General features: G+C 42.4%; 2 long non-coding RNA genes across 2 annotated transcripts; both read left to right on the top strand.

The window, feature by feature from the left end:
- LOC123387618 lies at positions 1-2,390 on the top strand. The gene is made up of 3 exons (XR_006602047.1): positions 1-315; positions 1,192-1,554; positions 1,812-2,390. It is a non-coding gene; the product is annotated as an uncharacterized LOC123387618 (long non-coding RNA).
- A 15,187-nt stretch (positions 2,391-17,577) lies between these two features.
- Positions 17,578-25,336, top strand: LOC106004842. Its single transcript, XR_001177889.2, has 2 exons — positions 17,578-17,969; positions 23,572-25,336. It is a non-coding gene; the product is annotated as an uncharacterized LOC106004842 (long non-coding RNA).
- Positions 25,337-25,611: the final 275 nt, after the last annotated feature.

Genomic DNA, 25,611 nt, shown 5'->3' on the forward strand with positions numbered 1-25,611 from the left:
ATTGAAGGAGAACGTACAACACTCGGCCACTGTTTCGGAAGCCCAGAAGCACGGTTATGTGTTTGTCTTGGCACCGACTTCAACTGAGTAATTTTGGAAAGGGCAATTCCGGCAGAGGACAAACTGGGAGTGTGGGGCATTGTAAGCAGTTTGTATTTCAGGAGCAGGGAGATGGGAGCCAGGCAGCAGGAGTCAGCTCACGGAGGACGGCTTCATATACCACGCGGACCTTGGATTTTGCCCTCTCAGTAGCAGATGAGAAGTCACTGAGGACTTTAAGCAAGGAGTAACATGGAAATATTTGCATTTTGAAAGGTCAGTTGGTGGCCACGAGCAAGATGAAGGGTTGGTGCCAGGACCAGGGAGAGAGGAATCGGCCAGCAGGCTGCACATTGGCCAAATGAGACAGGGTGAGAAGTTGGGGTGGGAAGGAACACCAGCGCCCCAAGGGCCAAGTCACAGAGTCCATGAGAAAGGCGAATTTATTTCCACCCTAACATTGCAGGATGTGGTACTGTTCTGGGGGCTTAACTTTTATTGAAAAAAAAAAAAAAAAAAAGAACCCTGAAGACATAGTGAACATATGACAAAATGCGTGGGTTTTGAGTGTTCAGCCCAATGAGTTTTTTCTTTTATTTTTTAATTCAAATTCAATTTAATTAATATATAGTGTATTATGAGTTTCAGGGTAGAATTTAGTGATTCATCAAGTGCTCTCCTTAATGCCCAGCACCCAGTTACCCCAATCTCCCACCCACCTTCCCTCCTGCAACCCTCAGTTTTCTCCCTGGAGGTGACTCTCTCATGGTTTGCCTCCCTCTCTGTTTTTATATTTTTCCCTCCCTTTCCCTCTGTGCATCTGTTTTGTTTCTTAAATTCCACATATGAGTGAGATCATATGGTATTTGTCTTCCCCCGACTGACTTATTTCGCTCAGCATCATATCCTCCAGCTCTACCCACGCCGTTGCAAATGGCCAGATTTCGTTCCTTTTGATCAGCCCAGTGAGTTCTGACCACCGAGTAACCCTTGTGTGGCCGCAAGCATGGCGGCTGGCAGGTAACTCCGGCTGCAGAGAGTGTGAGAAGAGAGCCCCGTTTTTCTTTCTCGTTTCCCTACCACACACCTAAGACACATTGTCAATGGAACGATGCCGGCATTACAGCCTTCCGATTTCTTTCTTGTCCCCAGGTTTCTGGATGACCCCAGGGAAAACAAAGAGAGAAGGGAGAGGGGAAAACCCCGGTTGAGTACCATGGAAGCTGCATGCCGGGTGGTGACAAGTGTCACGGCATTCACCCTTCCAACAGCAGCCTGACCACCAAACCACGACCCAGGAAAGATGGTGCCCGAGAGGCTGTCTGTGCTCTGAGATAAAGCCAGCGGCTAGAGGTCAGACACAATGGACCTTTCTCAGTGTTCACCCATGAGCGCTCCTGGCAAGGACCTCGAAACAGTGACAGCTCTCATCACCTCCCCTAAGCGCAGAGATGGGAATGGAGCTTGGCCCAGGTCCCCAACGGCAGGAACAGACGCCACCACCATCCAGCTCAGGTGAGGAACTCCGTGGGGTGGTGGAGGGCTCAGAGGGTTCAAGATACAGCCAGTGCCTTCCCGTGGGACCTGAAATGCCGGGGCTCCCCAGGGTAGGGTCCTTAGGTCCACGGCTGCCGTGGGGCTAACCCCCCTTCTGGCTGTAGCTGCCATGGAAAAACCCTTCAGGAACAGTTCAAAGCCATAGGAGCATGAAAGGTATAGGCAGAAGGGAACTGAAGTTGTTGAAATGGCCTGCATTTCTTGTTTCTTGATAGCCCTGGGAGATGGTTCAACGGCAGGGTCGTCTTCGCTCGAGATAGACCGAAGAGCTCAGCTTTGCAGTTTTTTTATCTTGATGACAGATGTGCTCTTTTTAAAATGTCACAGAACAAGCAGAACTCTAAGCGATGCTGCCTGCTTTTCTGTGGCTCATTCTCAGGACCTTTTGACAGTTCCAATATGTCTGTGCTCTTGAGAAATGGATTTGGGACAGAGAAAGTGAGAGCCGTCGCTGGAACTCACTGAGGGTCTGCTGGAAAGGCGTAAAAGCCCAAGGGCCAGGGCTGGCGCGGCTCCAGGGAAGGCGGACTGGGAGACAATGCCGCTCAACTTCACAGTGGGTTTCTGTGCTGATACTTGTTTGGCCGGAGAGCAACACGTTGGACTGTGCTTTTTGATGACAACTGACCAGAAGTCTGGTTACCTCGCAAGGAAATTCTATGACGTTTCAGTGATATTTAGAAGACTTCTCACAACACATGGTCAAGTTAAAAATAACAGTTCAGGGGCGCCTGGGTGGCTCCATCATTAAGCATCTGCCTTTGGCTCAGGTCATGATCTCAGGGTCCTGGGATCGGGCCCCACGTTGGGCTTCCTGCTCTGCTGGGAAGCCTGTTTCCCCCTCACCCACTCCCCCTGCTTGGGCTCCCTCTGTCGCTGTGTGTGTGTGTCTCTCTCTCTCTCTCTGTCAAATAAATAAATAAATAAAATCTTTTAATTAAAAAAAAAATAAAAATAACAGTTCATTCTGATTCAGTTTTGTCCATTTGTGGGGACAGAGGGACTGGGAGGGCATTGTATTACTTAGGATGTGGGAATATAAAGAACAGAGACTCACCAAGACTGCTCAAAAAACAAACGAACAAAAACAAAAACCAAGTTCCTTGCAAGGAAACACCTGCACCTATACATAAGCAAAGCTGGGAAACAGTAAGAGTGAGGATTATTCTGGAATCAAGGCAGGTCCAAAGGGCTCAGCCACAGGAGCCGAACCTCTGGAAGCTTTGCTCTGCAGTTGGGACTGGTCAGCTTCCTCACGCCCTCTTCTGTAGTTTCTCACCTTCTCACACCTTCTCCTTACATTTTCTGTTTCTCCACAATTCGGGCTTGCAAAGGACCCATCAGGGCTGCACTGTTCCTCCTCGTGTGATTCTTGAAGCCAGGTCCCCTCTGCTAGCCACCAGTCTGTCTGCAGCTCCTGGTTCTAATACCCAGGAGAGGAGAGCTTTGGCCCACCCTGTCTGTGCCCAGCCCATGGAAACCAGCCTGCATCAGGCTACCTGGGCTCCTGGTCCCCGTACAAGGATCGAGCTAACGTGCATGACTTTGATTTAGTTCCTCAGCACTGTGGCCGGTGGGGCAACAATGGTGCAATCAGACAAGACACACGACATATTGAGTGGACTGAAAGGCGAATGATTGGGAAGGTTACCAGCCCGCACTGGTGACAGGACACCGTGGACAAGTTCTGTGCCCACTCACGTTGTCTGCCCCACGCGTCCCGCAGAACGTGCAGTGACCTTGGGCAGCTCCCAGGTGTCTTCCACCGTGGCTAGTCTGGGCTTGCAGCACCCAGAGGAGAATCCCCAGCCTTGCCTGCCAGGCCTATCTGCTCAGTTTCCCTGTTTTCTAGCAGGAAAGCTGAATTTCAGGATGAACTGTGAGTTGTTTTTTCAATCTGTTTTATGAGCCCTTAATCATCAGGAAAATCGAGCATTAAAAAGAAAAGTGCATGTTTATTTTTCTTTTTGTCGAGACCTTGAAAACAGAAGAGGGATGGGAGAAATGACAAAAAGCCACGGCGGTCAGGTGATACACATGCAGGAGACATGCTTCTTTGCCGAAGTGGGCACGCCTCATTCTGCCCACTAGACTCCTATGCAGCCGCAGGGAAAAGCAGGGGGGCTCTTCTGTCTGAATGTTGTCTCCAGAACTGCCCAACACCTGCACCTCTTGAATTTCATTCAAGATTCCTAATCAATAAGAGAATGTGTTCTTTGTGGCTGGCATCCTGCCACTAGCCCCAAGAATCACTTAAGAGTCTGTACTTCGGGCCCTTCTGGAAGGAGTTCTTTGTTTGAAGCTCTGTACTTGCCTAAAAAGGTCCCTTGGAGGAAATCTGGTATGTCTATTCAGAACGACTCACAAAAGGGAGAGTGGTAAACACTCTGATTGACAAGCTTTGCTTTAATAAATTAACAATTACCTTAAAATGATTACAATCTTGTGTTTCCTCCTCCCCACCCTGGGGGTTCTGGGTCTGGCCAAATATACGAGTTCTCTGTGAAACTGGCAATAGCAGGGAAATTCCAAGTCAAGAATGTGATGGAGGCCCTGCAGGAGGGACCGGCTGGGGCTGTAGAAAAGCCATGAAGAGGCAGTCATCTCATAGATTATAAATGAAGCAACAGATGTGATCTACTGCTTAGCATGTTTTATGGGACCACAGATACATTCTTCTTAAAGATCCTTCTCCTGGAATTTTAAAATGAAGGCGTGGTTTCTAGCTGGTGTTTTTGTTGGTTCTGATTAGTTTAAGGAAGTGGAGCATAGCTGTTTAAATGCACGTTAGGGACTGAATTTATACTCCTGACCGCCTCTGTAAGGACAAAGAAGTAAATCCCATGATAGTAAAAGGCACGAACCACATGACTACCAGCCGTAAAATCTTACTGCTCAAATCTTGGATCCTATCTGGAAATAATTTATTAGAATTTGAGAGCTGAAAATACGTCATTATCCAAAACACGACTAGATCAACAGGTGGAGTCTATCAGTTATAATCAAGACTCCTTAGGTTAAGATTTTTATCAGAGACTCTGGGTATCTAGTTACTCATAGAGACTTATTATTATTTTTTTCTGCAAAATGGACATTTTTAGGAAGAATATCTGTTCATGTCTTTTTAAAATTTAAATTTTATTTATTTATTTTTAAAGATTTTATTTATTTATTTGACAGAGAGAGAGAGATCACAAGTAGGCAGAGAGGCAGGCAGAGAGAGGTGGGGAGCAGGCTCCCTGCTGAGCAGAGAGCCCAATGCAGGGCTTGATCCCAGGACCCTGAGATCTTTACCCAAGCTGAAGGCAGTGGCTTAACCCACTGAGCCACCCAGGCACCCCTTAAAATTTAAATTTTATTTAAGGTAATACATCCACATGGCTCACAATTAAAAGGTGAAAACGGCATAAAGTGAAAGTCTCCTTCCTACCCTGTCCCTCCGCCTCTCATCTCCCCTCCCTGGAGGCAGCCAATGTTTTCATTTCTCTGGATATTCCTTCCTCAGGCACTTATTTGCATACAAGCTAATATGTACATAAATTTTTCTGTTTTACACAAACTGTAGAATATTATACATAATTCTACACTTTGCTATTGTCTGTTAACAATGTATCTTACACAGTCCCCACTATTCTGCACCACTATTCCATTATAAGAACAGACCATCGTTCACTCACCTACCTCTGTTCAACACTTAGGTCCAAGACTTTGCATTACAATGTTGAGTGGATGCCTTTGTGAGTAGTATCTGTAGGACACATGGTTGGATAGATGCAGATCTGCCAGCTGTGCCCCTCTCCAGCAGGAAGATCGTGGAAAACCACATGACCCATGATTGGTTTCCTGAAACCTTTCAGTGTTAGGTGTTATACAATTCTTTGAACATTGCGGAACTCTTTGAACATTTTGTAGCTGAAAAATATTGACCATTGTCAATTTTGATACATCCAAACGGTATTTTCATGCTTTTATGTGTTCGTATTCTAATTTGCATCTCTCATTTTGAGAGAGGTTAAGAATCTTCCATAGTCTTTGGCATTTCCTTTTCTTTGAATAATCCATTTATATACTTCAATTATTTTATTATCAGGTTGTAATTCTTTTTCTTACAGATATAAAAAAATTATTTTCCAACGTATCAGGTCTTTTTCGCTGTTTATAATTTTTTTTTAAATCCCCATATTCACATTTTGGTTTTGTAGTAAAATGCATCAGTCTTCTCTTTACTAGCTGTAAAACTTTAAAATTGTAATTAAAATGGTCTTTCCTACCCTAAGATTAAAAAATAATTCTCTTTTTAGGGGTAATTTTGTAGTTTAATTTTATTGTATTTAAATCTTTGATATGAAGTGTATTTCTGTATAAGGTATGAGGTATGATTTCAGTTTTATTCTTTCTCAGATGGCTAATACTGTGGGAGGAAAGTTTGTGTCCTTCCCAAAGTTTATGTGAAAGCCCTAACTAGTCTTCAGCATGATGGTATTGGAGGTGGGGCCTTTGGAAAGCAGTTGGGTTTAGGTAAGGTCTTGGGAGTACAGTTCCCATGATGAGATCAGTGTTCTTATAAAAGAAAGGAAGAGACAGAGATCTCATTCTCTGTGTGTACACACCAAAGAAAGATCATGTGAACATGGGTCGTTGTGACCTGGAAGAAGGCGCTTGCCAAGAACTTGACCCTGCTGGCACCCTGATTTCAGACTTCCCAGCCTCTAGAACGATGAGAAATAAAAGTTTATTTTATTTTGTTTTTTTATGATTTTATTTATTTGTTTGAGATAGAGGGGGGCACAAGTGGGGAGGAGAGGGAGAGGGAGAAGCAGACTCCCTGCTGAGCAGGGAGCCCACTGTGGGTCTTGATCCCAGGACCCTGAGATTATGACCTGAGCCGAAGGCAGACACATAACGACTGAGCCACCCAGGCACCCTGAGAAATAAATGCTTATTGTTTATGACAACCCATCTGTGGTATTTGTTATAACAAGCTGAGCTAAGTTACCCAGTTGCTCCCACATTTATCTAATAACAATTTCGCACTAGTATGTAACACCATCTTTATCTTATACTTTACATTTTGTGCATTTAGGACTATTTCAGGCAAACCCATACCATAGATATGTATGAGAATATGCTAGTACCACACTGTTTTAATTACTATACCATTTATAACATGTTGTAATATCCCTGACCTGATTTTAAGTGCATTTTATAAGCAATTTAGTATTGGTGTTTTTTGATGCAAGCAAAAGAAACAGATTTTTTTTTTTTTAAGAGAGAGAGGGAGAGCATGTAACTGGGGGGCAGGAGGAGCAGAGGGAGAGGGAAAATCCTAAGCAGCTCCACTCCTAGTGTGCAGAGTACAATGCAGGGCTCCATCTCATGACTCTGAGATCATGACTTGAACTAAAATCAAGAGTTGGATGCTTAATCAACTGAGCCACCCAGGCACCCCCAACAGAAACATTCTTAAGCAAGGAAAAGCTTTTAACTGGAAGGTTGTTAGGGTAGATCTTAAAATCAAAGGAATCAATCTGGGAAGTATAGGAAGTAGGTCAACTCCAGAGAATTCCATTGGTAGAGCTCCTCTCCAAGTGGTCCCATGAATGCAACTTAGGTTCTTGGTCACTATCTTCAAGTTCCAAATTCTTGAGCAAGAGATGGGGTGTCTTGCTGGGTCAACACAGAAGAGGCCACAGTGAAAAGGTCATGGTGAGAAGGAAGCTGTCCCAGTTAATGTGTCTATTACACATCTGAATTATTGATATCATGTTTCTAAGTCCTTTCTAAATATACATTTCTATATTGAAAAGTAAATGTTCAGATCAGTGGTCCAAGATGGCAGAGGAGTAGGAGACCTAAATTTTGTCTGGTCCCAGGAATTCAGCTAGCTATCAAATGGTTCTGAACACCTACAAACTCAACAGGAGATCAAAGAAAAGAATAGCAGCAACTCTATTAACAGAAAAGTGGCCTGTCTCTGGAAGGTAGGACATGTGGAGAAGTGAATCTGAGGTGATATTTGGAAAGAGAGACTGTGGGGTGAGGGAACCTCCATCACCAGGCTACTGGCAAGTGATAGAGCAGAGGAGCACAAAATTGGAACTTTTAGAAGTCTGCTCCACTGAGGGACATCCTTCTGGTGGCTAAGCAGGGTTGGGGGTTGGGGGGGGTGGAACCCTCACTGGGACAGTGTGGTCTCAGGACTCTCAGAGTCACAGGACAACTGAGGGTGCCTGAGTACAGTGGAGCTCCCAGATATTGGAGCAGGGAAGCCACTGCAAAGATGGAGCCCAGGAGTGGGCTCTCAGCTCAGGGTTGCCATAAACCAACATCTGTGCCATAGTCAGGCCATTGCTCTTCAAGCAAAGACTCAAAAAGTGGCAGATCTGGGGAGACTCCCCTTCCTTCCTAGGGAGGAGTGGTGTGGGAGCATACTGCAGGGATCTCCTGGGTTTGGAAACTCCAAACAGGGTCATATGCCAGTGATAAAAGTGCTTAGTCACAGGCCTGATGAGCTCGGAGTGCGGCCGGAGATCAGGAAGATGGGAGGGATTGACTGCTTCTTTCTGAGGGCGCACTGAGGAGAGGGGCCTCAAGTTCTCAGCTCCTGTGGGGCAGAGATTGGGAGGCTGCCATCTTCATTCCTGCCCTCCAAAGCTGTACAGAAAGCTTTCAGGGAACAAAAGCTCCCAAGAGCAAACCCAAGCAAATTACTTAGCCTGGCCCCTGGCAAGGGTGGTACAATTCCTTCTCGGGCAAAGACACTTGAGAATCACTGCAACAGACCCCTCCCCCAGAAGATCAGCAAGAACATTCAGCCACGACCAAGTTTACCCGTCAATGAGAACTGCAAAATGCTAGCACTAGGGGAATACAGCACAGGACTCATGGCTTTTTTCACATTTTTTTCTTTTTTGAATTTTTCTTCCTTTGTTTTTCTATGTATATATAGAAAAATGATATATATAGTCTTTAGACTATATATATATAGAGAAAGAGTCTTTAAAATAATTTTGGGATGCAGTTTCTTCTAACAGAACAAAATACACCCAGAATCCAATGTATGGCTATGTTCTATTCACCAGCCTGATCACATTCTCTTTTTTTTTTTTTCCCCTTTTCTCCCTGGTTTAAGGTCTCTTCTGATTTTCTAAGTGTATATTTCTCTTGGGTCATTGTTACCCTTTTAGCATTTTGTTCTCTCATTCATCTACTCTTCTCTGGACAAAAAGAGAAAACTCACCTTAAAAAAGAGAACAAAAGGCAGTACTGACTGCCAGAGACCTAATCAATATGGACATTAGTAAGATATCAGAATTAGAGTTCAGAATAAGGATTATAAAGATACCAGCTGGCTTTCTGGATAAATAAAATCTAACCAGTCAAAATCAAAATGGCTACTAATAAGCGGCAATAAAAAATGGAGGCTCTTACTGCTACGATAAATGGAGCAGAAGAGAGAACTAGTGACATACAAGACCAAATGATGGAGAACAAAAAAGCTGAGAAAAAGAGATAAACAGTGTATGTACTGGATCACGAGGGGGGAATTTGAGGTATAAGTGATACCATAAAGCAAAACCATATTAGAATAATCGGGATCCCCAAGAAGAAGAAAGAGAGAGGGGAAGAAGGTATATTGGAGCAAATTATAGTGAAGAACTTCTCTAATTTGGGGAAGGAAAGAGGCATCAAAATCCAGAAGACAGAGAGAACCCCCCTCAAAATCCATTTAAAAAAATCCATTAAAAATAGGTCAACACCCTGACATTTAATAGTAAAATTTACAAATCACAGGAACAAATAGAAAATACTGAAAGTAGCTTGGGACAAGAGGTCTGTTGACCTTCAAGGGTAGAAATATTTGATTGGCAGCAGACCAATCCATGGAGACCCAGCAGGCCAGAAAGGACTGGCATGATATATTCAGGGTGCTAAATGAGAAAATACGCAGCCAAGAATACTTTATCCAGCTGGGCTGTCGAAATAGAAGGAGTGATAAAAATCTTCTAGGACAAACAGAAACTAAAAGGATTTGCTATCACCACACCAGCCCTATGAGAAATAGTGAAAGGGGTCCTCTGAGCGAAGAGAGAGCCCCAAGTAACAGACCAGAAAGGAACAGAGACAAAACACAGTAACTATCAATATACAGGCAATATGATGACACTAAATTCATATCTTTCAATAGTTACCCTGAATGTAAATGTGCTAAATGCCCCAATGAGAAGACACAGGGTATCAGATTGGAAAAAAAGCAAGACCCATAAATATGCTGTGTGCAAGAGACTCATTTTAGACCCAAAGGAACCTCCAGATTTAAAGTGAGAAGGTGGAAAACCATTTATCATGCTAGTGGATATCAAAAGAAAGTGGGGGTGGCAATCCTTATATCAGACAAATTACATTTTAAACCAAAGACTATATTAGATGAGGAAGGATACTATATCATCTTAAAGGGTCTTTCAAAAAGAAGATCTAACAATTGTAAATATTTTTGATCCTAACATGGGAGCAGCCAATTATATATGCCAATTAATAACAAAATCAAAGAAACACTTTGACAATAATACAATTATTGCAGAGGGCTTTAACATCCCACTCACTGCAATGGACAGATCATCTAAGCAAAAGATCAACAGGAAATAAGGGCTTTGAATGACACACTGGACCAGCTGGACTACACAGATATATTCAGAACATTCTGTTCCAAAGCAACAGAACACACATTGTTCCGGAATACACATGGAACGTTCCCCGGAATACATCACATCCTGGGTCACAAATCATGTCTCAACTGGTACCAAAAGATTTGGATTATTCCCTGCATATTTTCAGACCACAATACTTATGAAAGAAATTGAGGAAAATAGAAGGAAATGGAAAAATATTCCATGCTCATGGATTAGAAGAAATATTGTTAAAACATCTATGCTGCAGAGCAATCTATATATTCAATGCAAACCCTATCAGAATACCATCAACCTTTTTCATAGAAATGGAATAAATAATCCTAAACTTTGTATGGACCCAGAAAAGACCCCAAAGAGCCAGAGGAATGCTGAAAAAGAAAACCATAGCTGGTGGCATCAGAATACCAGTCTTCAAGCTCTATTCCAAAGCTGTAATTATCAAGAAAGTATGGTACTGGCACAAACCAGACACATGGATCAATGGAACAGAATAAAGAACTCAAAAGTAGATCTTCAAGTCTATGGTCAACTAATCTTTGACAAAGCAGGAAAAGAATTTGCAATGGAAAAAAGAATCTCCTCAATAAATGGTGTTGAGAAAATTGGACAGCTACATGCAGAAGAATGAAACTGGACCATTTACTCATACCACACACAAAAATAGATTCTAAATGGAAGAAAGACCTAAATGTGAGACAGGAATCCATCAAAATCCTTGAGCAGAACATAGGCAACAACCTCTTCGATCTCAGCTGCAGCAACTTCTTGCTGTCTAGCAAGAAGCAAGGGAAACAAAGGCAAAATGAAGTATTGGGTCTTCATCAAGATAAAAAGCTTTTCACAGCAAAGGAAACAGTCAACAAAACCAAAAGACAACTGACAGAATGGGAGAAGATATTTGCAACTGACATCTCAGATAAAAGGCTAGTGTCCAAAATCTATAAAGTACTTATCAAGCTCAATACCCAAGGAACAAATAATCCAATCAAGAAATGGGCAGAAGGGGTGCCTGGGTGGCTCACTGCGTTAAGCTGCTGCCTTCAGCTCAGGTCATGATTTCAGGGTCCTGGGATCGAGTCCCGCATTGGGCTCTCTGCTCGGCAGGGAGCCTGCTTCCCTCTCTCTCTTTCTCTGCCTGCCTCTCTGTCCACACTTGTGATCTCTCTCTGTCAAATAAATAAATAAAATATTAAAAAAAAAAAAAAAGAAAAAGAATGTGCAGAAGACATTAACAGACATTTCTGCAAAGAAGACATCCAAATGGCCAATATACACCTGAAAAAGTGTTCCACATCACTTGGCATCAGGGAAACACAACTCAAAACCACAATGAGATATCACCTCACACCAGTCAGAATGGCTAAAATTAACAAGTCAGGAAACGACAGATGCTGGCGAGGATGCAGAGAAAGGAGAACCCTCCTACCCTGTTGGTGGGAATGCAAGCTGGTGCAACCACTCTGGAAAACAGTATGGAGGTTCCTTAAAAAGTTGAAAATAGAGCTACCCTACGACCTAGCAATTGTACTACTGGCTTTTTACCCTAATGGTAAAATGAAACAAAGTGAGAACAGAGAAGGAGACAAACCATAAGAGATTGTTAATCTTAGGAAACAAACTGAAGGTTGCTGGGGGCAGGGATGGGGTGGCTGGGTGATGGACACTGGGGAGGGTATGTGATATAATAAGCATTGGGTATTACATAAGACTGATGAATCACAGATCTCTACCTCTGAAACCAATAATACGTTATATGTTAATTTTTAAAATTCCCCTTGAAATCCCCAATGGTAATAGGTTTCTATAGAAACACCTCAAAGTTGTGGTCACTAGTTAGGCAAAATGATTGGAGATACCCCAAATTCTGTGTAGTATTATTCTAAAAGAGTTATAGGATTCTTGGAATAGAAAAAGATGCAAGATACCATCAGGTTCAACGTTCTTGAGAGTTACTCCAAAAGACATTTCCATACTTGAAGATTTCACTAAAGAGTACTTACAGAAAAAGACAGAAACTGGGGCACCTGGGTGGCTCAGTGAGTTAAGCCTCTGCCTTTGGCTTGGGTCATGATCTCAGGGTCCTGGGATCGAGCCCCACATTGGGCTCTCTGCTCAGCGGGGAGCTTGCTTCCCCATCTCTCTCTGCCTGCCTCTCTGCCTGTATCTCTGCCCACTTGTGATCTCTGTCAAATAAATAAATAAAATCTTGAAAAAAAAAAGACAGAAACTTATCTTATAAAACCAAATATATGTATAGTCCCACTCAGTCATTGACTCAGGTAGGAAGCACAGACTTCTCTGAGAAGTAGGAAGACATAGGTAATGTATGTAATTTGGACCAGAGGGATTTTGCATATAGGACTATTTGATGAGAACATTTCCCCAACCTGGATATTTCCATCCTGGGTAAGAAATCATTTAGTGGACCTCTGGGCCTTTCTCTGCTCCTGTCTTCATTTTGCCTTTGGGCAGAAGAATAACTTGACTGGCAAATTTGGGGAGAAAACTGAGCATGCTCATCTCCTTGATAGTGAGTTGTCTGTACAGAGCATATATTTTGTCCTCATCCTTCAGGGGCAGGCCCCCTTGAGGACATGGTTCTTAAGACATCTTTGGCTAAATCTTGGCTCCAGTCTTGCCCTCTAATCTGGCCTCTGTCACCTGTCAGGTTCTCTGGCATCTATTTTACTGAGGTCATAAGAAACCTCAGTTAGCTGTCTTGTGTAATAGGAACCTGTTTTTCAGCCTTGAAATGATTTAGTGGATCTAGGATATGAAAATTAAAACCATAAGATCAGTGTTTTTATGTTAAGAATTGGCATATCTAACTGAATGTTGGAAAGGATTTTGTTTATTAGAGCGCAGCCTCATAAATCCAAAGTGTACACCTGAGAAATGGATTTAGCCTTAATTTTCAGTTGACATCTTCCCTAGTTTGTGTGTAGAATTGGAACTCTCAATAGGTTCACTTTATTATAAGTTTACTTTAATTGTTGTCTAAGGACTCAGCAAACATTGAAGGAGAGCCTTGAAAACTTAAAATGCATACCTACATTGTTAAACTCTTAGGAAATAATATTTACTATTTTTTAAAACTTATGGAAGAATAATTTTGTAAACCAAATAAATCAAACATTCATTTTTAAAATGCATAGTAATTTCTAATTCTTCTTTTCTGCACCAAAAATTGCCCTCAAAGATACCAAATACTGTATCAACAACATACGTGATCTTCTTGCTAAGTTGCTCAAGAAGTCCCCTAGTCTCCAAGTCTCCTAGAGTGCCAACAGTCTAGAAAAACCCTGAGCCACACAGCAAAGATGCATTTGCAACACCTGCATATGACCCACTCAAAACCTGGACACAGGCTTGAAGAGCAGCAATTCACAGTGCCTGGTTACTTCCTGACTAGGGTAATAACTCAGGTTAAGATGCTGCTGAGAAATTCCCTGGGGTTAAATGTTAAGCCTGAGAACTTCGTTAGTGGGCCAGTAAAAGGGCTGAAGGGTAGGCACAAAGGGAAAAGTGTCCCAGGATGATGAAACGCCATTTACAAGGGACCCGAAAGCCATTCAATAGGCTTGTGAAATTGATGAGGGACAGAAGCAGGAAAATGTTTACCCTCCACCTGAAAGGCTGACCTAAGGTGCATACCGTATTGATAAGCATCAAATATGTTCCCATTGCTTCAAATATGTGTCTCTTTAAGGGTCTCATGACTGCCTGTATATCTCACCTATAGTTAATATCAAACTGCATGTTAAGCACCAGAGGAATCTTGCAAAAGTAGTTTCACAAGTGGAATGTAAAGGAAATTCAAAGAAACTTTTGTAATCTGACATTCCCTGCATGCCCCCTTTCGATTACTAAGTATATAAACCACAAGCCTCACACAGCAAAAATCACAGCTCTTTCTGTCCATGAGTCCTGTTCCTGTGCTACTTAGCTAAACTTACTTAGTTGCACCAAAAAGGTCTCAAGAATCTTTTGTTAACTGCTGCCCTCGACGACCCTGCATCATTCTGGGGAGGGGGCAGTACAGGGACAGCGACAAAAAGAATCCAAGAGCTTCTGTACACCTTGGTAAGTCTTTACTCTCACCCCTCCCCCCACCCCCGTCTTTGGCTCTTATTTGTTCTTTTTCAGAGATGTCCTGAATGGTATGACCCTTCAGAATGTGCCTTGTCTGAGTGCTCAGTTGAAACCCTCCTGTGTGTGGCTATACTACAGAGAAGACAGACGCCTGCCACCCAGCTGAACACTAGTACTTTGGTCATCACAATGGCCTGTTTTACCTGTTCTTTGAATACCTATATTCTTCTCGGACACTGGACAGTCATATGGGTCATTAGAACAGCCGTGAATCCTAAGACTCCTAAAGTTTCCTTCTCAATAACTTGGTGAGAGCTCCTGATGAGCATAAAACCCAAGATAAACAGGACCACATGCTTCTAGAAAGGGACAGGCTGGAGCTGTTACCCAGTTGGGGCATTTACCCAACAGGAGACTGCTCCCTTGGGACTAGATCATGGAAAAAGCTCATGAGAAAGTCGCCTGTATTAAATAGGCATCCCATACTTTTGTTTCTTCATGTCTCTCCTTTTTCTTACCCATGGATGGGCTACTTGGTGTTTTGGGTTGTGCTTTTATTTTTTTATTTTTTTTTAAAGATTTTATTTATTTATTTGACAGAGAGAGATCACAAGTAGGCAGAGAGGCAGGCAGAGAGAGAGAGAGAGGAGGAAGCAGGCTCCCTGCTGAGCAGAGAGCCCGATGCGGGACTCGATCCCAGGACCCTGAGATCATGACCCGAGCCGAAGGCAGCGGCTTAACCCACTGAGCCACCCAGGCGCCCCGGGTTGTGCTTTTAGATTAAAGGTACTTTTAGCTTAGATAGAGGATGCTCAGTACAGTATAAAAAGCTGCCCCTTCTCAAAGAAGGCCAGGACGGCCACCTCATCCATTAGTACTTCATCTAGAGGCTTACAAAGGATATTATACTCGGTCACCAAATATATTGACTCCCTCAAAATCCCAAGAGGCAGTCTTCATCTTGGTGGCATTTCAGTCCATCTACTGGCACCTACTGTAGCTGAGAGGGGGAAGCAAAGGGAGGTCAGGGTGTCAGAGCACTCAGGAAGAAGGACGCCTCTTGCCGCTCTGAACCCCAAGAACCTTCAGCAATATTCCTGATGGGACACTATTCGGAAGCCAAGGAGGATTCTGGTAATGGACTCTTGGTTAATATGTTTTCCTCATTTTCTTGGATTTAACTATGGGATCAGCTTCCTCAGCCCCAAAGGATTCCCTCTTGGGCTGTCTCCTAACACAACGGAGTCAGTTTGGATTTTTTAAAAAAGTGCCAAACCCTACTTCCTGCCCTAGATAATAAACATTCCACCCCCTAGTGAACAACTGTCAATAAAAGATAGAAATCCATTCCCCAGGATGGGCGGCTCTCTCTTTAGCCTGACTCCTCTCAGATCTCTAAAAGAGTGTACTTTTCGCTTTAATCAACTTTCCCATTTCTGTTACTCATCCGCTTTGCTGCATGTCTGTCCTTGAATTCCTTCTCATGACAAGACCAAGAACCTTTGGCCACTCTTTTGGGTCTGGCTGGGTCAAGGCCCCAGTCCCTGGGGTCTCCCCAGTTAACCTGGCAACATCTTGGGGAGACCACGAAGGGATAAGGTAATAGTAGTTGGAATGACCTCTTCATCCGTGAGTTTCCCCCCAACTCTCTCCTTCCTTGTGCTGGAGAGTTGCTTACTCACGTCCCCTCTGTTCTACTCTCTCTTTCCGATCTACCTGGGAAAAGGCCTGAAAAGGAAACAAAAATCACCGGTTCAGCAGATTAAATGCAATCTCAGTGCAGGGGAGACTGTCTCCCAAGGAAACTCGTGTTGACTGACAGGAACGATGGGCAGGGGTTCCTCTTTCTTCTGTCTGGGCTTTTATCTGCCTCTAGCCTTGCTGGTGGCTCCTCACCTCTTTGCTTCCACCTCCTTCTCCTCCTGTTTCTGCACCAGCTTGGCTGGGGCTGACAGAACCTGGTCCTGCACCATCCCCCCTGCCTCTGACGCCATTGGCTCCTGAAGAGCACCCCAAGTTGTTGGGCCACCTACTTTTGAGGTCCACACTGGAGGATCTCCCAACTCAATGTGAAGGGGCCCAAGGGTTCCTTTGGACTTGAACCACCCCTTCAAATTTTCCCACAGGTGCCTCAAGTAACATTGATGGTGGGGAACACACTGATTGACTTTCAGTGGGTGCAAAGGCAATATATTCTGTATTAAAGCTAATTCTAGTTTGTTAGTTTAAGATAGACATGTCTTCAGAGTTACCTTTTACCTGGGTTTACTAAAGGTCAAATAAGTTCATGCTATCTTTGCTGCAATTTGTCAACAAAAGGTGCCTTCAAATGATGGTGAATTTTGTCTGTCTTTTAAGAGTTTTTATGGTCATTGTTAGGAATGAGCAGGTTAAGTAAATAAAAAGCTTTATAGGTAAAACTTTTAAAAAACTTTCAAAATTTTTGGTAGCCTGAAACTTGGAAGTTTTGTCAAGTCAAATGATAAACTGGATTGAATTCATTAGCTATCTAAGTCTTCCAAATAAGAGAAAGATTAGTGATACAGGTTTGCACTTTTGGCTTCTTATTGTGGAGAAACTGAGATGGTACTTGAGTCTGTTGGTAAACAGGCTTTATGCTTCACTGAAAGACTGTACTATGGGAAATGATATGTTTTTAGAAATTATGAAATGTATTAATAAATTTGCCCATCAAAACTATTCTAGTGTAACAGACAGTCCAAATTTTTTTTTTTTTTTTCTGGGAGCCTGGGTGGCTCAGTGGATTAAAGCCTCTGCCTTCGGCTCGGGTCATGATCCCAGGGTCCTGGGATCAAGCCCCACATCGGGCTCTCTGCTCAGCAGCGAGCCTGCTTCTCCCCTCTCACTCTGCCTGCCTCTCTGCCTACTTGTGATCTCTCTCTGTCAAATAAATAAATAAAAATTAAAAAAAAATTTTTTTTTCTTAAAAATTTTAGTCATTTGACAGAGAGAGACAATGAGATAGGGGACACAAGCAGGGGGTAATGGGAGAGAGAAAAGCAGGCTTCCCACCAAGCAGAACTCGATCCCAGGACCCTGGGATCAGGTCCTGAGCCAAAGACAGACGCTTGACTGAGCCACCCGGGCATCCCAGTTCACAATTGTTTACTGATGTAAATAACAAAGGCAAAAGGAAATGTAAAATTAGATTTCCTTCTTAACTTCCTCTTAACTTGCATGCCACTGACGAATACTGGAGACAACGGAGTAGGACAGTCTTCCAGGAACTCCTAACTGTCTTGTGTTAATGCTTTGCTTGACGTTAGCTAGGCCTTCAGGAACCTATAAGTCTTCTTTAACATGTGTAAAGCCTTTCAGGATCTTCCCATTGTCTACCCCCCCCATCTCCGAAGTATATAATCAGTTGCTCCTCACAATCTCAGTGCAGCCCTTTCTACTCACAGGTCCTGTCCCGGAGCTATAACAAAAAACACCTGTTTGCACCAAAAACGTCTCGGGAATTCTTTCTTGGCTGTTGGCTCTGAACCTCAACATTTCCACATCATTTTGGCATCACAGCTTGAGGCCTGAGAGTTCTCATCTGGACTGCGAAGCCTTGGTGCAAATTTGGTGAGTAATTCCTCTTCTCTTCCTTTATTTTCATTCCAGGGGCTTTTCCAAGAGTATGGTCTCACTGAAACACTTCATGTCAATTGCTCAGACTGCAGTCCACTAGCCTCTGGCTACTCTATGGGGGAGGAACAGAGGCCTTTTGGCTGGAAGTTAGTACCATGGCTGGAATGGTAATAGGCCCAGAGACTTGATGCCCTCTCTTTTTTCCTGTCCTTATGCAAAGTTGTCTGTTTGGGGCATGGAACAACCACCTAAGTCACCGGGACGACAGCTGGTCCTAGGACACCTGTGTGAGGTTTCCTCCGAGTTGGTCTAATATGATCCTCTCCACACTCCTAGTCTAGCCACTTCTGGCCACAAAAACTCCACCTGGTGCCAGCCAAAACCAGTACCCGAATGAATTAAAATCCAACTGGGGATTGTAAGGGCCTATTTAGCCAGAGTGATTCCATCGATTCCATCCGGTGAAACAGTGATTTTGTTGTTTATGCAGTAAAACTTAAACTGACCCTGCCCCCCCACCCCCCAGGGAACTTACTTAAAAGCAAGTCCCGGAAACCAGTCCCAGATAACAAAGCCCAAATACAAGGGTGGGTCAGGCCAGGTGGAGGCATTCAGTCAGTGGGGCGCATACTGTCTCCCTAGCTACCAAGGAGTATGGGCCCTGCCCTTTGGGCACCTTTTGGGCACCAATTCTAGCCAAGGTGATAGGCTAGGTCAAATATCTACTATAGGGTAGACTGTAATTCAATTGGTCACTTAAGTGTGAGCTAGCAGGACTATGCAGCTTTCTCTGTGTGTTACAATCTCATTGGCCACCTGTGCGTGGCCAGGCCCAAAGCCACATGGCCTTCACCCTTAAAAGCTAGTCTGTAAGAGACAGCCCTTGGCCAGTCAGTTTGATTCTCGATGTTTGGCGCGAAATAAGGCTTTGCTTGACCTTCGCTTTGTATCAGTCTCAAGTTCCTTTGGTCACGGACCCATTATTGTAGGACCTAATAGGGATCGCTTCCTAGAGAAGTTGGCTATAAGAACTGCATATGTTGGAATGTTGCTTAAACCATTATGGATTTCTGTCTTTCCTGTTTTCCATCAATGTGCCCTACTGACTGCTTAAATTACAAAATTGGGTAGTTTTCCCTTGTGAAACTTAGCTGATGGTTTTAGTAGGTTAAAAATGGAGCATTCTTCATGGCCTTCGGGGCACAGCCTTCCCAGAAAGGCAAGGCAAGATATGACACAATATCTCAGTACATTCACCAGCACCCATTTGTAGCTTAGGATGCAATGGGGAAGGGTGGTGGTGGGGACCGCTGGCATCCCTCCTGCAGGGCCTTTACAGTGGGACTGTGGTCAACAGTGATTTCGTCTGAGGGACTCCTCCGGTCCCTTTTGATGCCTGGAACTTCTGACATATGCTGTGTGCGATGCCAACTGGGAGTTTAGAGAGGATTTTTGGTAAAGCACTGTCTCTCTACTTCAGTTCCCAAGGACTCTTCCTTGGAATGCCTTTTAACTCACTGGAAACAATTCAGATTTTAATATTTGAGAAAGGACTGATCTCCTGTATAGGTTAGATCTCTTCTGCAGGAAACTGGTCCATTTGCCCAGGTTGCTAATCTCCCTCTTGACATACTGGGTGATAAATTATCTAAATAGGCCTCCTCCAAGTAAATCCAGGTCCCCTGAGAACCCCTTTCTCTGCTCTCTTGGCTTTTATCCACCTCCAGCCTTCCTGGAGGCATCTCACCTTTTCTGCCTTCCCCTCCCTTTCCTCCTGGTTCTGCTCCACCTTGGGAGCAGCCTACAGAACTGGCTCCTTTACCATCTGGATGCCTCCAGCATCACAGACTCCTCTTCCTCTCCTCACTGTCAAGGAGTCCAGTGTGCCCCACTGTGCTTACACAAGGCACTTGAGATTTCTCCAGCAGTATCCCGGGCAAAAATTGACAATGGGGAAACACACGGACTGACTTTCACAGTGAATTCGGGTGGACCATAATTCAGTATTTAAACTAATTGAAGTTTGTTGGTTTAATTAAAATAGACATGTCTTTAGAGTTATCAGCCTTAAATTTGAAACTTCGGTTCCACCAGGGATTCCTGAAGGTCAAAGTATCTCGTGTTATCACTTTTGCACTCTGTTAGCAAAAAGATGACTTAAAACGATGCTGGATTTTGTATGTCTCAAAGTTTTCATGGGTAATTGTTGAGACAGCTTTCAAAGTCTTTGGTAACTGAAACTTTTGCTCAGATGATCAATTGGTATTCAAATTGTTGGACATCTAGGTCGTTCCCAAATAGGATAAAGTGCTGAAGCATTGATTACTGAATATAGGTTTGCACTTTCGGTTTCTTATTGCAGAAACTAAGAATATTTGGGTCTGTTGAAAACATGCTTTGTGCTTATAGATTCATAAGTTTGCCATCTAAGAAGTCTGGTTTAACGGTTCACAATTGGCTACTACTTAGTTTTCACTAGAGACTAGGGTTTCTAAGAGTTAAAATTCTGCTACATGTAATTAAGACTGATGGAAATAAAGGAAGCAACTCTGAATGAAAAAGTTGTAGGTTTATGAAGGGAAACCTTTGGACAGGAATTTTATATGTGATCAGGATTAAGGCTGAAATGAATGGATTTTAAAAGTACCCCAGTATAAGATTGAAATTCTGCTTTTCTCTCTGCTAAAAATTTTTTTTCTTAAATTGTTGGTCTGCCCTTAATAAGAAAATATGAACAAAGTTTTTTTATTCTTTTTTGTTTGCCCAGAAAACCAAAGTTTATATCCTTTGTCTTTATCAGGTCTTTGATTACTTAAATCTCACTATTTAAGGAGTTAAATTTTGCTAATAACTGCATAACCCTACATATTTGCCTTTGGAATCTCTTATTACCACCTTGGTTAAATAAATAATTAAGTATTAAATTTTATAATTATCTGAAATCCTATTTAGGCATGTGCTTTATAATTTTCTGAGGTTTTTAAGCAAATTTTTCCAGCTTTACATTGTAAATGTAAATACAATTTGACCAGTTAGGCTTGTTTATTTGGTATGTTAAGTTACTCTAGAAGACCTGTCAAACGAATAATAGTGAAACTTAGGTTGTATTGCTTGGGTAAATGCTATAACTGTTCAATTATATACATACAGATATATACAAAATTCCTGAAATTTTAATATGTTTTGGCAATAAGGTTTTTGCTTAATGCTAATGACCAAATTTCCTTGCCAGCTACATTGCAACCTTTCATCAGATCTTTAACCGTGCCCATTTTTGAGTCTTTTGTCTTTTATATTTATTCTCTTCCAAAACATGTTTCATCTTCAATGAGATTCATGAATAGGGCTTTTTGACAAATACAGGTTTTTTGATATCTTTAAAATCATAAAACTAAAATTGGTAAAAATTTCCAGAACTAACTAAAAGTTGCATTCAAACTAAAGAATTAGTAACTTAGGACTAAATAAATTAAGGAAGAGGACCATGGTCTTTGTGACTCTTGTTTGAAACATTGCTGGTTCTCTAATGTTTGCTCTTCCAGATTAAGGGTATTTTAAGATATCTCATGACTGACAGAAATGTGATAAAATATTCATTTGTGAACAAATTGAAGACTTTACCTTTTCTTTTTTATTTTTTTAAAGATTTTATTTATTTGACAGACAGAGATCACAAGTAGGCAGAGAGGCACACAGAGGGTGGTGGAGCAGTAGGCTCCTCGCTGAGCAGAGTCTGATGTGGGGCTCGATCCCAGGACCCCGGGGTCATGACCCGAGCTGAAGGCAGAGGCTTTAACCCACTGAGCCACGCAGGTGCCCCTACCTTTTCTCTTTACCTGAACCCTGTGAAATTCAGAAACTCTCATTGAGTGTACGGTCTTTCATAGCAATCATAGTTATTGGCACAAGTTCAATAAGACTCTGTTCTACTTGTAACAGGACACCATTGTAAGTATGGGTATTTTACCAAGGATTTGACTGGAATGTCATATTTGAGAGACATGCATAGACTCGGATATGACCACGCAGCTTCAAGGAACTAAGGTTGAGGGGCACTTGGGTGGCTTAGTCATTAGGCATCTGCCTTCAGCTTGGGTCCTGATTGCAGGACCCTAGGATAGAGCCCCCATGTTGGGCTCCCTGCTCCGCGGGAAGCCTGCTTCTACCTCTCCCACCCCCACTGCTTGTGTTCCCTCTCTTGCTGTCTCTCTGTCAAATAAATAATTTTTTTTTTTTTAAAAAGGAACCAAGGCTGACTTTATGAAACATGAAGCCAATAAAGCCCCTTAGAAATATCAGCCTGGTAACTTGCTTATAGAGTTCCTGGCAGCCTTACCAGGTAAGTGAAGAATGTCACTTCCTGGCAAGTGCAGGAACCTCAAGCTATTTTAGGAACCTTGAGAAGAGGAATTCACCCAAATCTACAGGTATCGCAGGCATGTCTGATGGCAAACACTTGGCTTGGCTTCTGGCCTAAAGAAGCCACTAGAAGTTCAATCGAGATTCCTTAAAAAAAGTTCTAGCAAAACTACCCTCGGGCAAATAATACATTATATGTTAATTAAAAAAAAAAAAGTTTCTAGCAAAGCAAATTTTAAAAGATCTGTATGATCAATCACTGTTCTTGCTGAGCTTATGTAAATAATTAGGCCTAGTTTGTTAAGATTGGACTTGTTTTGCAACTGAATTAGTTTTGATTTGGCTATCTCTGGAAATGAAGGTAATTAGAGAGAAATAACGTTTCTTTTTTTTTTTTAAGATTTTTATTTATTTATTTGAAAGAGAGAAAACATGAGCAGCGAGGAAGGGCAAAGGGAGAGGGAGAAACAAGCTCCCCACTGAGCAGGGAGCACAATGTGGGATGCAATCCCAGGACCCTGGGATCATGATCTGAGCCATAGGCAGATGCTTAGCCGACTAAGGCACCCAGGCACCCTGAGAAATTATGTTTCAAAAACACATTTTTGTAGAATGAAATGTTAACTAGGCTAGATCCTGAGTTCTTCTGGTTTCCTCAAATATCTGGCTATGGCTCTCTAAGGTTTCCAATCTTCTTCCACTTTCTTGACTTAAAGTCATTAGAAACTAAAACGGCCCTTTTCCCTAAAATCTTAAAAACTGATGCTGGACAACTTGAGATAAACTTCAGAGAAATAGCACATGTATAGACAATCTTTTTGCTTCTTATTCTGTGAGGATAATAACGAGACCTTTGGGCATTCCATACAACTGGAAAATGAGATGTATTCCCCTAACAACTGTATATGAAAAGCCTTTTCTCACTGTAGACCTATCAATAGATAAAGAGTGTAGTGCTTTATTAAATTATTCACTCGAGTCTGGTGTGATTCATGAGTTACTTAACAAGTATACTGATCATGTGCTCCCAACATCTGATAACTATAAATGTCCACCCCATGTAAGTGCTGGAGACATGGTTTATTTAAACGACTGGAAGTCAAATACAGCAGGATACTTAAGTCCAAAATGCAAAGGTCCATATTGGGTCATATTATGTACTCCTAACTGCAGTAAAATTAGAGGGGCACTCTTTTGGGCTCATATATCTAGAATAAAACCTGTAACTCCTTCACAGGAAACCCATGAGCAAATTAATGTGCGTTCTAATTCCTGTGAACCTGTAGAAGATCTCAAACTCCTCTTCAAACAACAATGAAGGTTGTATATTTTCTTTTTGTTTTCTATTCATCTATCTTAGCTCGTAATTCCTTTCCACAATGGGCACAACATTACGCTAAACTACAAAATCGAACAACTTGTGGAGTTCTGTCAAGTACATCTAGGTTACCCTGGTGGGTTTCCCCTATACAAGGCACCGATTGGCACTCTCTGTATAATTACATTTCAGAAATAATACATAATGATATCCTGTTTCGTGACCAGTCTATCACTAATCAGAATGTTTTTTCCTGGCCCATGGTCAATAGGACATGCCATTTACCAGGACATAACCGGACCTTTTCATATCCTCAAACTATTAAAATATTAACTGAATTTACAAACCCACAAATTGATGCCCACCAACGAGTGCCTAAATTACAAACCCCTACTTATCGCTATACTGAGGATGGCATGTATCAGATTTGGGATGCATATTTATGGCTCACAGCCACCACTGCACAGCTCATTCAAAAGGCAGTTTTATGCTGGGAACAAAGAAATCATACATATGATACCTGGGAAAATAGCACACGCCATTTAGGATGGCTATCATTAGAAGTATGTTCTCAAAACATTGTACTCCAGGCTACTGACTGGTTTGCTACTGATTGGAGAAGGCGACCTGGAATCAGATGGCTAGCTCCAAACGGAACCCACTGGTTATGTGGGACTAATCTATGGCCTTGGCTTCCTCCAGGATGGATAGGTCGTTGTACCTTAGGTTTTGCCTGGATTCACGGTTGCATTCCCTCAACTATCAGTACTCCAGCCAATCTTCCCAATTTAAAATAAAGATGGACATGATCTATTTTTCATTGGTATGATCGTTTGGGATCCATTTTTCCTCCACACCTGTAGTATTAGAAAGTAATTTGGCATAAGGAGGTCCCTAATAAATACCCAAATTAGCACTTTAGATGATCTCTCTTTTCTTCAGTGATGGGTTAAGCTCCTGGACTGGATAAAGATTTTGGTCAACTATCAAAGGTCTTTTATTCAGGCTTCTCTTTCTCATAATAATAACTTTATTTTATTATCTTTTCCAATGTCTCCCTGCCTGGTGCTGAGACTCCTTCATTGCCAAAACTTCAAGCCAACAAATGGTCCTTCTTACTCAAGGAGATTAATATATGTTGCCCACCTTGGATTGCCTGACTCTGCCTTTGGTAACTCTTTCTCTCTCTATATATAGATATTTATCCCCAACTGACCAATGTTCACCCATAAGTAGGGACATCTCTACACCCCTATTCAGCAGGAAGAAGTTACAGAAGCTGAGACCTTCTGCCCTCAACAGCCTTAAAGATTTAAGGGTCAGAACTGTTCAGTGGGGAATGATGTAGAGAACAAAGGCAAAAGGAAATGTAGATAAAATTCGATTTCCTTCTAACCTGCAGCCCACTGACAAATATTTGAGATTGGCAGAGTAGGACATTCCTCCAGGAACTCCCAACTGTTTTAATGTTACTACCTTGCCAGGAGGAAAAGCAACCTTAACATACAGCAGCTAGGCCTCCAGGATCCTGTACGTTTTCTCAGCTTTTGGAAACTTCCCATTGTCCTTACCTCTCCCATCTACAAAGTATATAATCAGTTGCTCCTCACAATCCCAGTGCAGCCCTTTCTGCCCACACGCCCTGTCTTGTGCTATAATAAAAAACACCTGTTTGCACCAAAAACGTCTTAAGAAGTCTTTCTTGGCTATTGGCTCTGAACCATTTCCACATCAGTTACTACTTAATTTTCACTGGAGACTAAAGTTTCTTAAGTTAAAATCCTGCTACATTGTAATTAAGACTGATGGAAATGATAAGGAAAGAAAGTCTGTATGTAGCAAAGTAGGAAATGTTAAGGAGGGTATAAGAAATGATAATATTTCATTGAGGGGGGAATAAAGTAACTGGGCCCTAAAACCAGACTGGTTGTTTAGAGAGAAAAGGCTTAGGACAAAAAT

The sequence above is a fragment of the Mustela putorius genome, unplaced genomic scaffold (assembly GCF_011764305.1).
Source record: "Mustela putorius furo isolate JIRA1106 unplaced genomic scaffold, ASM1176430v1.1 tig00003858_pilon_pilon_pilon, whole genome shotgun sequence".
NCBI lineage: Eukaryota > Metazoa > Chordata > Mammalia > Carnivora > Mustelidae > Mustela > Mustela putorius.